The sequence below is a fragment of the Miscanthus floridulus genome, chromosome 8 (genome assembly GCF_019320115.1).
Source record: "Miscanthus floridulus cultivar M001 chromosome 8, ASM1932011v1, whole genome shotgun sequence".
Classification (NCBI taxonomy): Eukaryota; Viridiplantae; Streptophyta; class Magnoliopsida; order Poales; family Poaceae; genus Miscanthus; species Miscanthus floridulus.
Window position 1 is genome coordinate 163,471,904 of NC_089587.1, and position 11,237 is coordinate 163,483,140.

The window sequence follows — 11,237 nt, forward strand, 5'->3', positions numbered from 1 at the left end:
ACTAGTTGTGGCAAGCTCTTTAGTGTAATTAAAATTGAGAGCTTGCTTTATTATTTTAAGTTTATCTAGTGGAGCTCTTTAGAGTAGCAAGTTTGAGAGCTCTTAGTGAGTAGTAACATTGCAAGTTGTGTGCCTAGTAATCATTACAACTAGAATTGTTGGATAGGTGGCCTGCAACCTTTGTAGAGCTAGAGCAAGTTTGCATTTCGCTATTTGTCATACTAATCAAATTGCTCTAGTTGATTTGTAGATTTTTAAATAGGCTATTCACCCCCCCTCTAGCCATACTAGGACCTTTCAGCCGGCGAGCTTTCTAGTGAAGCCAAGGGCACCAACATGATCTACTAAGCAAACCACGTCGAATAGTCTAGGTGGTGGCCATGCAGGTGCGGCGGAGCGGGCTCGTCGCTGGCCATGGCAGCACAGTGGCGCTACGCTGCGTGTGTCGACCGTCTCTGGCCACGGCGAAGCTAGGCGAAGTGCTCTATAGAACCACGGTGACCCTATGACTGTGATTAAGCGACCTACATGGCTGGAGGTGCTCCGACGAAGCACGGCCACGGCAGCGGCCATGGCGGCACTCCGGCGAGGGCGTACCCGCGTCGACGCAAAGCGAAAAGCGGCTCACCTAGGGCACAAATGAGGGCGCTGCAAGGTGGAAATGGTGGAGAAGGGTGAGGCGGAGCTGCTAGCACGACTGATTGGAAACTAGGACGGCGGTGAGCACTGGCGAGCTTGGCGGAGTAGCTGCGATGGCAATGGCGCTGGCGGCCGTAGCGGTGGCTGCGCTAGGGCAAAGAAGGAAGCCAAACACGAAATGGGAGCGCAGGGCAGTGCGGGCGAGCGATGTAGTGCGCTTTGGCCCATCGTGGCCACGCTGGGCAGGGCGCTGACGACGCGTGGCCGTGCTCGCGTCCACGCGGCACGCAAGCTCTACGCCTATCGGCCACTGAAGCCAGTTGATTTAGTTCGTCAGTCACGTGATGCTAAGCCTGACAACGTGTTTTGCAGCGAAGAATTCTCCAAATCCATGGACAGTTAGCCAAAACTTCCTAAACCAATGTTGAAGCCCGAAGTACCAGCTCCAAAGTTGCTTAAGATACTTTCCCTTAATTCGCAATGGATGGAGAGAAAAATCAGCCTAAAATGGAGCTTGCCAAACTGTCAGTCGAGCATGACTTAGAAAATTTTTCTAAGTGTAGTAAACAGTGCATTAGTGATTTTTGTGAGCTCCAAAAGACTAAGCTATGCACCATATTATCACATGACCCAAAAATAAAAGTTATTCCCCATCCCAAACACTACAACTTTGCTTTATTGACCACCTCCATGCAAGGTCTCTAGCACCTAGTTCAAACTTGGTCAAACATGCTACATTCAAATAATGACTTGTACTTGAACCATGACCTAGTGACCCATTTACCCCTAACCATGAATACCAAAGTTGTTCATCATGATCTTCTAAACATGTTTAAGCTATTGGTAAGGTCACACACTCATTTCATGCCTTGGTCACACATAGGGCTATCCAGGTCAACACATATAACATCACTTAAGTACTTGATCATGAAATGTGACCTTCATGAACAATGTTCCATTTGTTAACCTAAGTGTAGCTAATGTGTTTTAGTGACTCACATAAACCATTTACATGTATCCACTCATGATCATATGCATATACACATGGAAACATGAAATAACAAGCAATGTTGCAAATGTTTCAAACACATGTTTCAATTGCAAAAGCTTAAATATGAATGCTTGATGCTCATGCTCATGCAATGTAAGTCAATTTATGCAAGGCTAACACCTAGGGTGTTACACAACTAACTCTATGAGTGATCCTTAGCCATGGATGCACCAAGGCGGTGCATCCAAGGGTCGATCGACCTTTAAGGGGGTCGACCAACCTTCAAGGGGGTTGCCCGACCCCACATGTCAGCTCCACTAACTCTAGATCTCCCTAAAGTACCCCTTCCACTCTATGGTGTTATAAATACCAGTGTTGGCGCCACTTGAAGATCATCCCCCATCCAAGAAGGCATCAAGCATATAGAAGCAAGGAGAAGCTCTCTAGCCATATAACACTTTAGAAGTAGAAGATAGGGAGAGAGTGAGGAGAAGCCTAGAGAGGAGCTAGGACTATCGCCATCATCTCCTATCATGCTTCTATTTCTTCCTTTACATGGGCCTGACAGGGTTAGGTGGAGGAATTTGTACTTTTGTTGGTAGTTTCATTCATCTTGCTCCACTGCCGTAGAGGGAAGCCTTACCTAGTGGAGTCGGATCGGTTGGATGTGACCCAACAATGGGCCCGATGCCAGCCTATGCTAATGTCGCTGCCCCCACCTGATGGCCTAGTGTCACAACAGGAACTCCTTCAACCTCACAACTAGAGATGACAATGGGGCCCGTTCCCCATTTCTCCACGAGGAATTCTCCTATTAGGGGATGGGGACGGGCCAATATCATCCCCACGAGGATCTAAACGGGGAGAAATCATCCCCCATTGGGTCTAGCAGGGATCAGATTCCTCATCACCGTTTACGGTTTACCCATGGACCTGATTAGGTAGTAGCACGTAGTACCAATTTTGCAAGTCCGGAGAAACACAGTCCAAAAAGTCTTAACCTGTAAGTGCAAGGCCCATAGCCATGGCCTAATTTTCTACCTCCTAATAATCTCCAGTACCCAATAGTCCAGCAATTCTATCCCTAATTCCCCATCCACCGGTCAGCCAGCCCATCCCTGCCCAAGCTGCTGCCAGCGCCATAAACTGCATGTCTACGGCTGCGTGACAAGCGACAAGGTAGTACTAGGTAGGCAACGGTGAGCTCTAAGGGCGGTGGCGTGCTCCGAGCCTGGCAGGGGGTTGATTCCCATGCATGGGATGGTGGCCAAAAGATTCACGAGTGGGCACATATCTTGTGAGCAGCACATGCCTTCTCTTTTGCTTTTGTGACCTCCGTGAAGCACGCGGAGCAACCAAGCACGTCCAAGTCGGCAAGCACAAGAAGTTGAAACCTTATCTCCCTCCATTCCTTCTCTCAGCAAACAAAATCAGCAGCAGGCTAGGTTCTCCTATCTGGTTCCATATTTACCTCTTCTACCACACCGAGCAAAAGGCAGTTGTTGCAACAAGGGACGAGAAACCGTCGAGTATGGATTCCCCGCTTGGGGTTGGGGATTGGGAGAAAACCTCCCCAGCAAAAGTTGGCAAGGATGGGGATGGTGGATATTTTTTCCTATGAGGACGGGCATGGGAGAGCAATCCCTAACAGGGAATTCTTCATTGACATCCGTCCCTACTCACAACAGAGTTTAGAGCCCCTCGACACAATAGACATAGTCAAAACTCCATGGAAGGCCTCAGGGAGGCTCCAAATTAAAGGCTCTGTAGCAGTAGGAGTCTCAAGCCCCCTACCGTACCCCCGCCCCTAGTTGTGAGCTATGGATTTTACTTGCTCACAATACAAGATGGTTGACTAGATTTTGCTGTTGCTCCTAGTTCTTCCTCTACATAGGCCTCGTAGGTTTAGATAGGGGATTTGTGATTTTTTGTAGTTCTAATGGTATTCAACCTGCTCCGTCACCGTAGAGGGAAGCCTGGTTTTTTTTGTAGTTCTAATGGTATTCATCTTGCTCCACTGAAGCAGAGAGAAGCCTCAGCCATGGAGTCGGATCGGTTGGATTCAACCCACTGATCCTAACGGTGGCTCGTGCTGCCGCTGCCGCCGGCGACACGCCTCATACTTCATGTCTTAGGGTATGTCTAACGTCCTGTAGAGCTCATTTATTGTGTGTTTGAGCACACCCTGGATCACATACGTTCACATGGAAATTATGTTCATGAAAACATAGAAGCTAAAGTTTATTAGAAAAAAGGTCACACCATTGACCAGTACCATATAATTTAGGTGTGGTTTGAAGCCCTCCCAATCAGATTCTGAGTAACACTGTTGTGCTAGATAATCTGCAATATCTCGTACTCTAGATTGCAATTAGTCGTCGATCACAAACTTATAATTAGTACCAAGTTACAATTGTGATTTTTTTACCCTAGAATATTAAGATCAAGAATTTTCTGTGTTTTACTATATTTTATAGATGCAGGCCAAAACTAAAATGTGTTTTACTTGATAGTTTATACCCTGGGCAGATGCAGGCCAAAACTAAAATGTGTTTTACTTGATGGTTTATACCCTGGGCAGCTGGGCTGGGCTGCTAAGCGTGTGTTTGGTTCGAAGAATGAGGCGATCCATCATCTTCTCACTCCTCATTTTTTGTATTTGGTTTGGGGAATGGAATGAGTTGATTCATCACCGCTTCATTCCTCATAAGCTAATCATTAGTATATGCATGAGGAATAGGTTAATTCCACCAAAATTCATGAGATAAACTCATGATGCATCACCTCATAAAGCATGGGATGACTCCACAAACCAAACACAACATATGTCAGGCCATGAAAGCCAGTTTTTAGGATCATGCATTCATGCTTCCTAGACATGCACAAAACTTCATCTGGAACGTGTAGGCACCACCTGAGTGTGAATTCTTCGTTTGGGACGACATGGACTGCTACTAGTGTGCACATGCGGCCCAAGCTCAATGCTGAGGCCACGCAGAGACCGACTTCAATCCGCCGCCAATGAGCACAAACAAGGCCGCCGGTTGCGCACCACCCGTGATTTCTTAATGACAGCCCAGTACGTTATCCTTGCTTGGATGGACAATTGGAGATGGATGACTCCTTCCCTCTCTATTCAATTGGATTCCGTTAGGGTTCGGCTTAGTTTTTTGTCTCAAGAAATTTAAATTTAAACGACCAAACCTGTCCCCCTTTCCTCTTCGTTCAAATGACTTCAGTTTGGCCAGTCCATGAGTTGCATTGTGTGCATGTAATCCAATCCGTCTCAAACCAATTGATCTGTGGTTCCATTCTTTTTCAAAAGGGCTGTAAAAACTTTTCTACTATTTATTATTATTGATTGAAAGGAGAAAATAAAAACAAATAGTGCTGGTCTATTTTTTTAGTGAAAACCGGACGAAAAAAAAATCTCACATTAGAAATTTGGAATGCGTACATGCCACGCTTCCCGGACTATTTGGGTTAACAACTTACATGACTAACACTGAGCTAATTCAAAAGAAGCATCGTTCCAGTCCGATTCTTTTTGTGGATGATCTCTCTCCAGCTTGCTTTTAGCTCTCTGTCATCCAAGGCGTTGCGGGTGTATCACATCCAGGCATGATTCTGAATTCTGATGGTACGGTGTTTAGATAACAAGAAAATGATTGTGAGCTTCCATTGAACCCCTGGTTCCCTTCGAATCAATTTCAATCTGTACTTAATTCTAATTCAAATCATATAGGTTCGGTACTGTAAAGCACAGGTGTATATATCGTATCAGGAAAAGAGAGAGATTTAGATAGGATATGTGTACATAACATCTTAATGTTAAACACATCAAGAACTCTCTGATTTAAAACTTACTAAGTTTCTAGGTTAAAGGATAAGGGATGTTTAGGCTTTTCAGTTAACTGATTTCTTTATGGAAAAATACCTATCACCAATCTTAGTGTAATCTGAGAAGAAACTTTCCAAATGCTATATGCTTTTTTCTGAGCTAGTTTACCTTTATCTCACCTCCAAATCTATTGCACCATTTCTTTCTGTAGAGCTACAAGATACAGTTTGATATGCAAGCAACGTTTTTTTATATGTATGATTCTCCCTTTAATGCGTGTGTGTGAGAGAGAGGCGCATGGAAGATACAATGTTCGGACACACATTTTACTGTTTATTTACTCAATATTATGTCTACGGGTGCAGTTAAGTTAGGTCCCATTTGATACGTAGGAATTTTCAGAATCCCAAAATCTCTTCCATACACTATATGATTCAAGAGGATTTTAACACGTACACATAATCCAAAAAAAACTTCAAAGATTATTCTTATCCAGAATCCGGATTTTAGAATCCCATCAAACGTGCCCTTATTATATTGATGATTGAAAGGATACGGTTTTACCAAAAGATAAGCATGAATGAGATGAGTTGGTATACATTTAGGAAAGGGTATACTGTACCAATTGGAAACCTAGAATCCACTGAAACCTAAACATTTGTCATCTAAAAATATGACATATAGGATTAAATTCATAAAAAAATATCAATAAAATCTAGTAATTTTAGCAAATGCTAATAGGGAGGTAAAAGTGCAGGAAAAGATCGAACTTCAAAGCAAGTTTTCCCTTTTCAATATCGTGACGCATGGAACGTGACATTGAGGCTATGTTTGGTTCAACTCCTAAAAAGTGATTCTGGTGTTCAAAAGAAGAACGCCAACCAAAGGGGACTTGAAGCCTTACCAAAAGTAGCTGCTTCGCGTAATGCAATTTTTGCAACACTTTTAGACTCTGCTTTTGTTTTTTCACTTTTTGATTTTCTAAATAGGTGGAAATAGAGAGATATTTCATAGCTCTTTTAAGGGGGAGAGAGAGTCGATAGGCTTCATAGCTTTGTCAACCAAACAACTTATAGCTTTTTTCATGACACATAGCTCGCAGCTATTTTTACATAGCTCACAGTTCAAAGTAGCTTTTTCACAGTTTACAGTTGAACCAAACTGATGTGGACAAGAATAACTCAACCTCAACTATGATTCAACAGTTTGTTACAGCTGTACCTGCAAAACTGGGCCACGTTTCTGCATCCTTATTCCATATCAGCAGAAAGATATTGAAGTCTAGTTTCCAACGCAACAAACAGTGCATCTTTTGGACTTCCGAGCTAAGAGTTATGATCGTTTTAGTGGAAGGTGCACATGCAGCCCAGCACCTACGCGAGAATTGAAGAGATTGCTTGAGTTCCCACTTTAGTTAGCCAAAAATAAAGAGGACCTTTGGAATGGTGGTTAGCACCCAGATTAAGTGTCAACTTTTCGCATACTTTTCATCATTGTATAAATACCCATGTAATCCTTCTATGTAAGACTCTCTTTTGGTTAAAATACAGCTACCTTTGTGTGTGTTTTTTTCCTCTCATGGAGAGAATATTTAGAATCTTTGGTAAGGCATGAGTGCTTTGCAATATTCGTTCTTTCGACTCCTGAGGGGGTTGTAGAACACCGAACTTCGGTTCACCCAGTTCGTGCCTTCATGTCTATATGGCGTGATTGCGTGGACTGGTTTTGTCGGCGCATGGAAGGGTGGATGTCTCGGCAGTTCGTCGCGGGTGCAAGATCTCATGGTACGCTACCTCTCCATCAGGTCATGCAACGATAGTTATCAAGTTTACTTATGCTCCACCATGAAGATTGGGCCATACAAGTTGCAGTCGTGTGTTCTCTACACGTTCACACATCACAAACCGACCATGAAACTTGAAAGACGTTGTACACTAATCGACATGTACACTAATCGACATATGCAGTAAGTTCCTTTTTTTTGAATTTTTCATGAGTATTCGTCGCTGTCGAAACCGAAAGGGTTCTCATCATTCCACCGCGCTGCTTGTTTCTACTTGAAGGGTCAATTGGAAATCTTTTGCTTAGGTCAATTGGTTAGATCTCAAAGCAAGTTTTATCGGTGTCTTTGGTTTCTTTTCGACTGGTCATGCATCTTTAGTGTTCACCGTTCTCCTTTTGGAGCAGGCCTGATGTGATGAGATGAACAAATGTGCCCCCTCAGCAGCGTGGTGTGGCCTTTTGAGAACAGAAAAAAAAGGTTGAATTAGTTTCTGCCTCACACATCATCGGTTGCTTACCAGAGAACGAAACTAACACAGAGCAAGCTTAAGTGAGTGAGAAAAAAAAAAGGAGATGATAATCCACGCGTCAACTTCGCCGCTTTTATGCTTTCCATAATCTAAGGACCAATTCTAAAGTCCAAGATAGTGTTCGTGTCACCGAAGAAGGTGAAATTCCGTGCCGAATAAGTGAATGTATTTATGTATGTAAAAAAGCGCACGCCTACCGTTGGGGGAGGCCGGAGACGACAGCTGCAGCTATCACATATCGCGAGAGGAAATCCGGAAGATTATGGTGATAACGAGCCATATATATATTGGTCATTTGCCCATTTACTTTCACATCTGTCAACGCAAGCGCTCCCGGGCACCAAAAAAAAGAATTGTTGTTGTTTCTTTTGTCTGTATTAACCGTTTTTTGGGCCGTCGGTTGTTGTGTCGTGGCGTTGTTTTGGGACGTCCGATCTTGCTGTTCGAAAGTTGTTTCTGTGACATGTGGGTCCTGCTTTTATGAGGTCCTGTTTGATTTTTCGGGAGTCGCGCCTGTTTTTTTGTGCCGTCCGTTTCTGCCTTTCCCCATTTTCATCTAATTTCGTCTTCCTCCCGCGACTCCAGTTGACTCGTCGCTCCCTGGCGCTGCCACCTGCGATTTCTAGGGTTTGGCGAGCTAAGTTCTTCCGGCCCCCTTCTTTTTGTGATATGTTCCATCGATGCTTGGTTGTGGCTGAGTACCGATGGCTCTGAGCGTTTTTGCGGGGGAAATTTGTGGGGATTTGCGGGGTTGGGTGGGGAGGACGCGCCGACGACGAGATGATGGTGCCAAGCGGCGGACGGCGCGGGAGGGTTCGGGTGGCTTTGGTTGGGTGGGCACGCGTGGGGGAAGACCTGGTGGGAGGCAGCCAGGCAGGGGGTCCGCGTGGCCGTGTAGCCGTGTAGGTAGGAAAGGACTCGTGGTCTCGACGAGAAATCACGGCCGCCGGCCCGGGTAAAATAGTTGGCGTCCTGTGACTGCTGTGCATATGATTTTGGGGTTCGAAGGTTTGGATGGATGCAGAGATAGATGATAGGTTATTGTTGCTGGTTGTATCTATGGTTTTTCCGATGCAGATTTGCTATGATAAATTTTTTTGGAAAGTGGAAATGGGGTGTTGATTTTTAAGGCAGTTGAATTTGTTAGAAGAGCTCGGTTTAGAAAATTAATTAACTATGAGTGTTTGTCCCCTTCTAATTCTCCTTGCAGAATCATTTTTGTAGTAGACATTTCTTAGCTGAATGTTGTTTTTTCATTTTTTCTCTGAGGAGAAGTGCCTCTTCTCCCTTTTGTGAGTTTAGTTTTAGTGTTCATTTGAGTTACTTTTCGGTGCTCATTTTAGTTCAGTTTTATTTTTCATTTCAGAGTTATTTTTCTGAATGTTGTAATTTATGTGATGTTTGTGATCTACCCTAATGCTAGCTGATACCTGAATGCTACTAGTTACTGCATTGATGTGTCTTAGTTTCAGTTAAATTCCAGTTACATGATGCCTGAATGCCACATGTGAGAGTTATCTGATACCTTAATGCTACCTAATGTACTGTTAAGTTTCAGTTTCCTGTTGTAGTGTTAAGTTTCAGTTATCTGATACCTGAATGCCACATGTGAGAGTTATCTGCCGTTTTTCGATTAACCGAATGCTAGTGTGTATGTGTGCTCTCTTGAGCTTTTGTTGTAGAAATATGGTAGTGTTTATAGTTGATTCATTTGTTCTTTTTGTTTACCTCGTAGATGTTTTGGTTCAGAGTATTGGTTGGATGTAGAGGTAGATGATATGTTTTGCTACTGTTAGAGGCTTTTGATAGTGTAATTTGATTTTACTCATTTTTTTAGGTAATCATGACTGCTAGGAGCAAACGTTTTCGTGTTGCAGATGAAAGTACTCGAGCAGACCATGGTGATAAAGGATGTGAACCTGTAAGTGTGCGTCGTAATAGTTATGTAATTTTATTTATTTATTTATTTATTTGGATTCCTATTTTTTTGCAGGCTTTCATTTCTACTGCCAATATAAATTTGTTGTTTTTAAGTATGTTTAAGTAGTTGTTAGTACCTTTAAGTAGCTTTTCAGTCATAATTAGTATTTTTTCTTCAATGCTTGTCAGTTTTTTTTTATTTTTTGTAAGTATCTTTTATCAGTATTTTCTAGTATCACTTTAAGTAGCTTTCAGTAATAATCAGTATTTTTCTTCTGTGTCTGTCAGTATCGTTAAGTAGCTTTCAGTAATATTTAGTATTTTGTTTTCGTTGAGTTATCAGTATTTGCTAGTATTTTCTGTAGATGCTAGTGGCATTTAGTATCTGTAATTATTTCTTAGTTCAGTTTCTTTTTCATATGATTTTGTTTCTGGTCATAGTATCTTTAAATAGGTTTTAGTATACTGACCTTAGTAGTTACTACAATATTCGGTAGTTTCTTTTTCATATGACCTTAGTAGTTGTCAGAGTACTTTGTCAGTAATATATTTAAGTACTTTTTCACTATTTTTAGTTGCCAGTTTTTTAAGTAGCTTTCAGTAGTTATGAATGAATATTTTTCTTTCAGTACTTGATGGTATTCAGTATCCTTAGGTCATTATAATCCTTCAGTACATGTCGATATGTTGAATGTACTTGTTAGTACTTGTTTGAGTATTTGTTTCAGTACTTTGTCAGTATAATCCTTCACTACTTGTTAGTATTTTTCACTTTACTTATGTAGTATTTCAAGTCATTAGTACTACCTAGTAAGCCTGATGGAAAGAAAGCAAAATATTGTGATTCGGTAGTTTTTTTATTGCTTGAATATTCAGTAGTTTCCTTCCTACAGTTTGCTCCATGCAGTATTTTCTTTTCTTTTTTGTCCGTGTTTCAGACTTTCAGTAGCATTCAGACATTCAGTAATGAGCATCCTTCAGTTAACTGCTATACCGAACATCCCAAATCAAAAGTGACCATGCATCCTTAACTTTTCCGCTGCTTTGATGGTGCAGGCAGGTGCATCAGTCACCCAATGCCTCAACTGAATTCTTGAAACCAAAACTGACTTCTTGAAAGCAACCTTTTTAGTTGCTAAAACACACATCAGACTTGTTTTCAGTCCCTGTCAGTATTTTCACAAAATATTCATTTCTTTCCGTGGCCGATTGGATTGAGTGTAGTTTTGTATTTTGTATTTTTATTTTTATTGGTAGTATTATGTACTAGTTAAATAAATTTTTGATTCCTCATTTGAGCTGGTTTTTGAATTTTTGGGTCTTTAGGTTAATTGTTTGCTTTTTTATTTTCAGTTATTGCATACTTCCGTATTATATTTTTTGAAGTCTCATTAACAATGCAGATAATCGGCAGAGTTCAGTGGTCAAGGAGCAGTCTAATAGGCGCAGTGCTCAAGAAAATTTCTAAGCCAGGAAGCCTATAGGAGATCCAAAGAATGTTACACCACTGTCTCGCATAAATAAGAATTCTCGC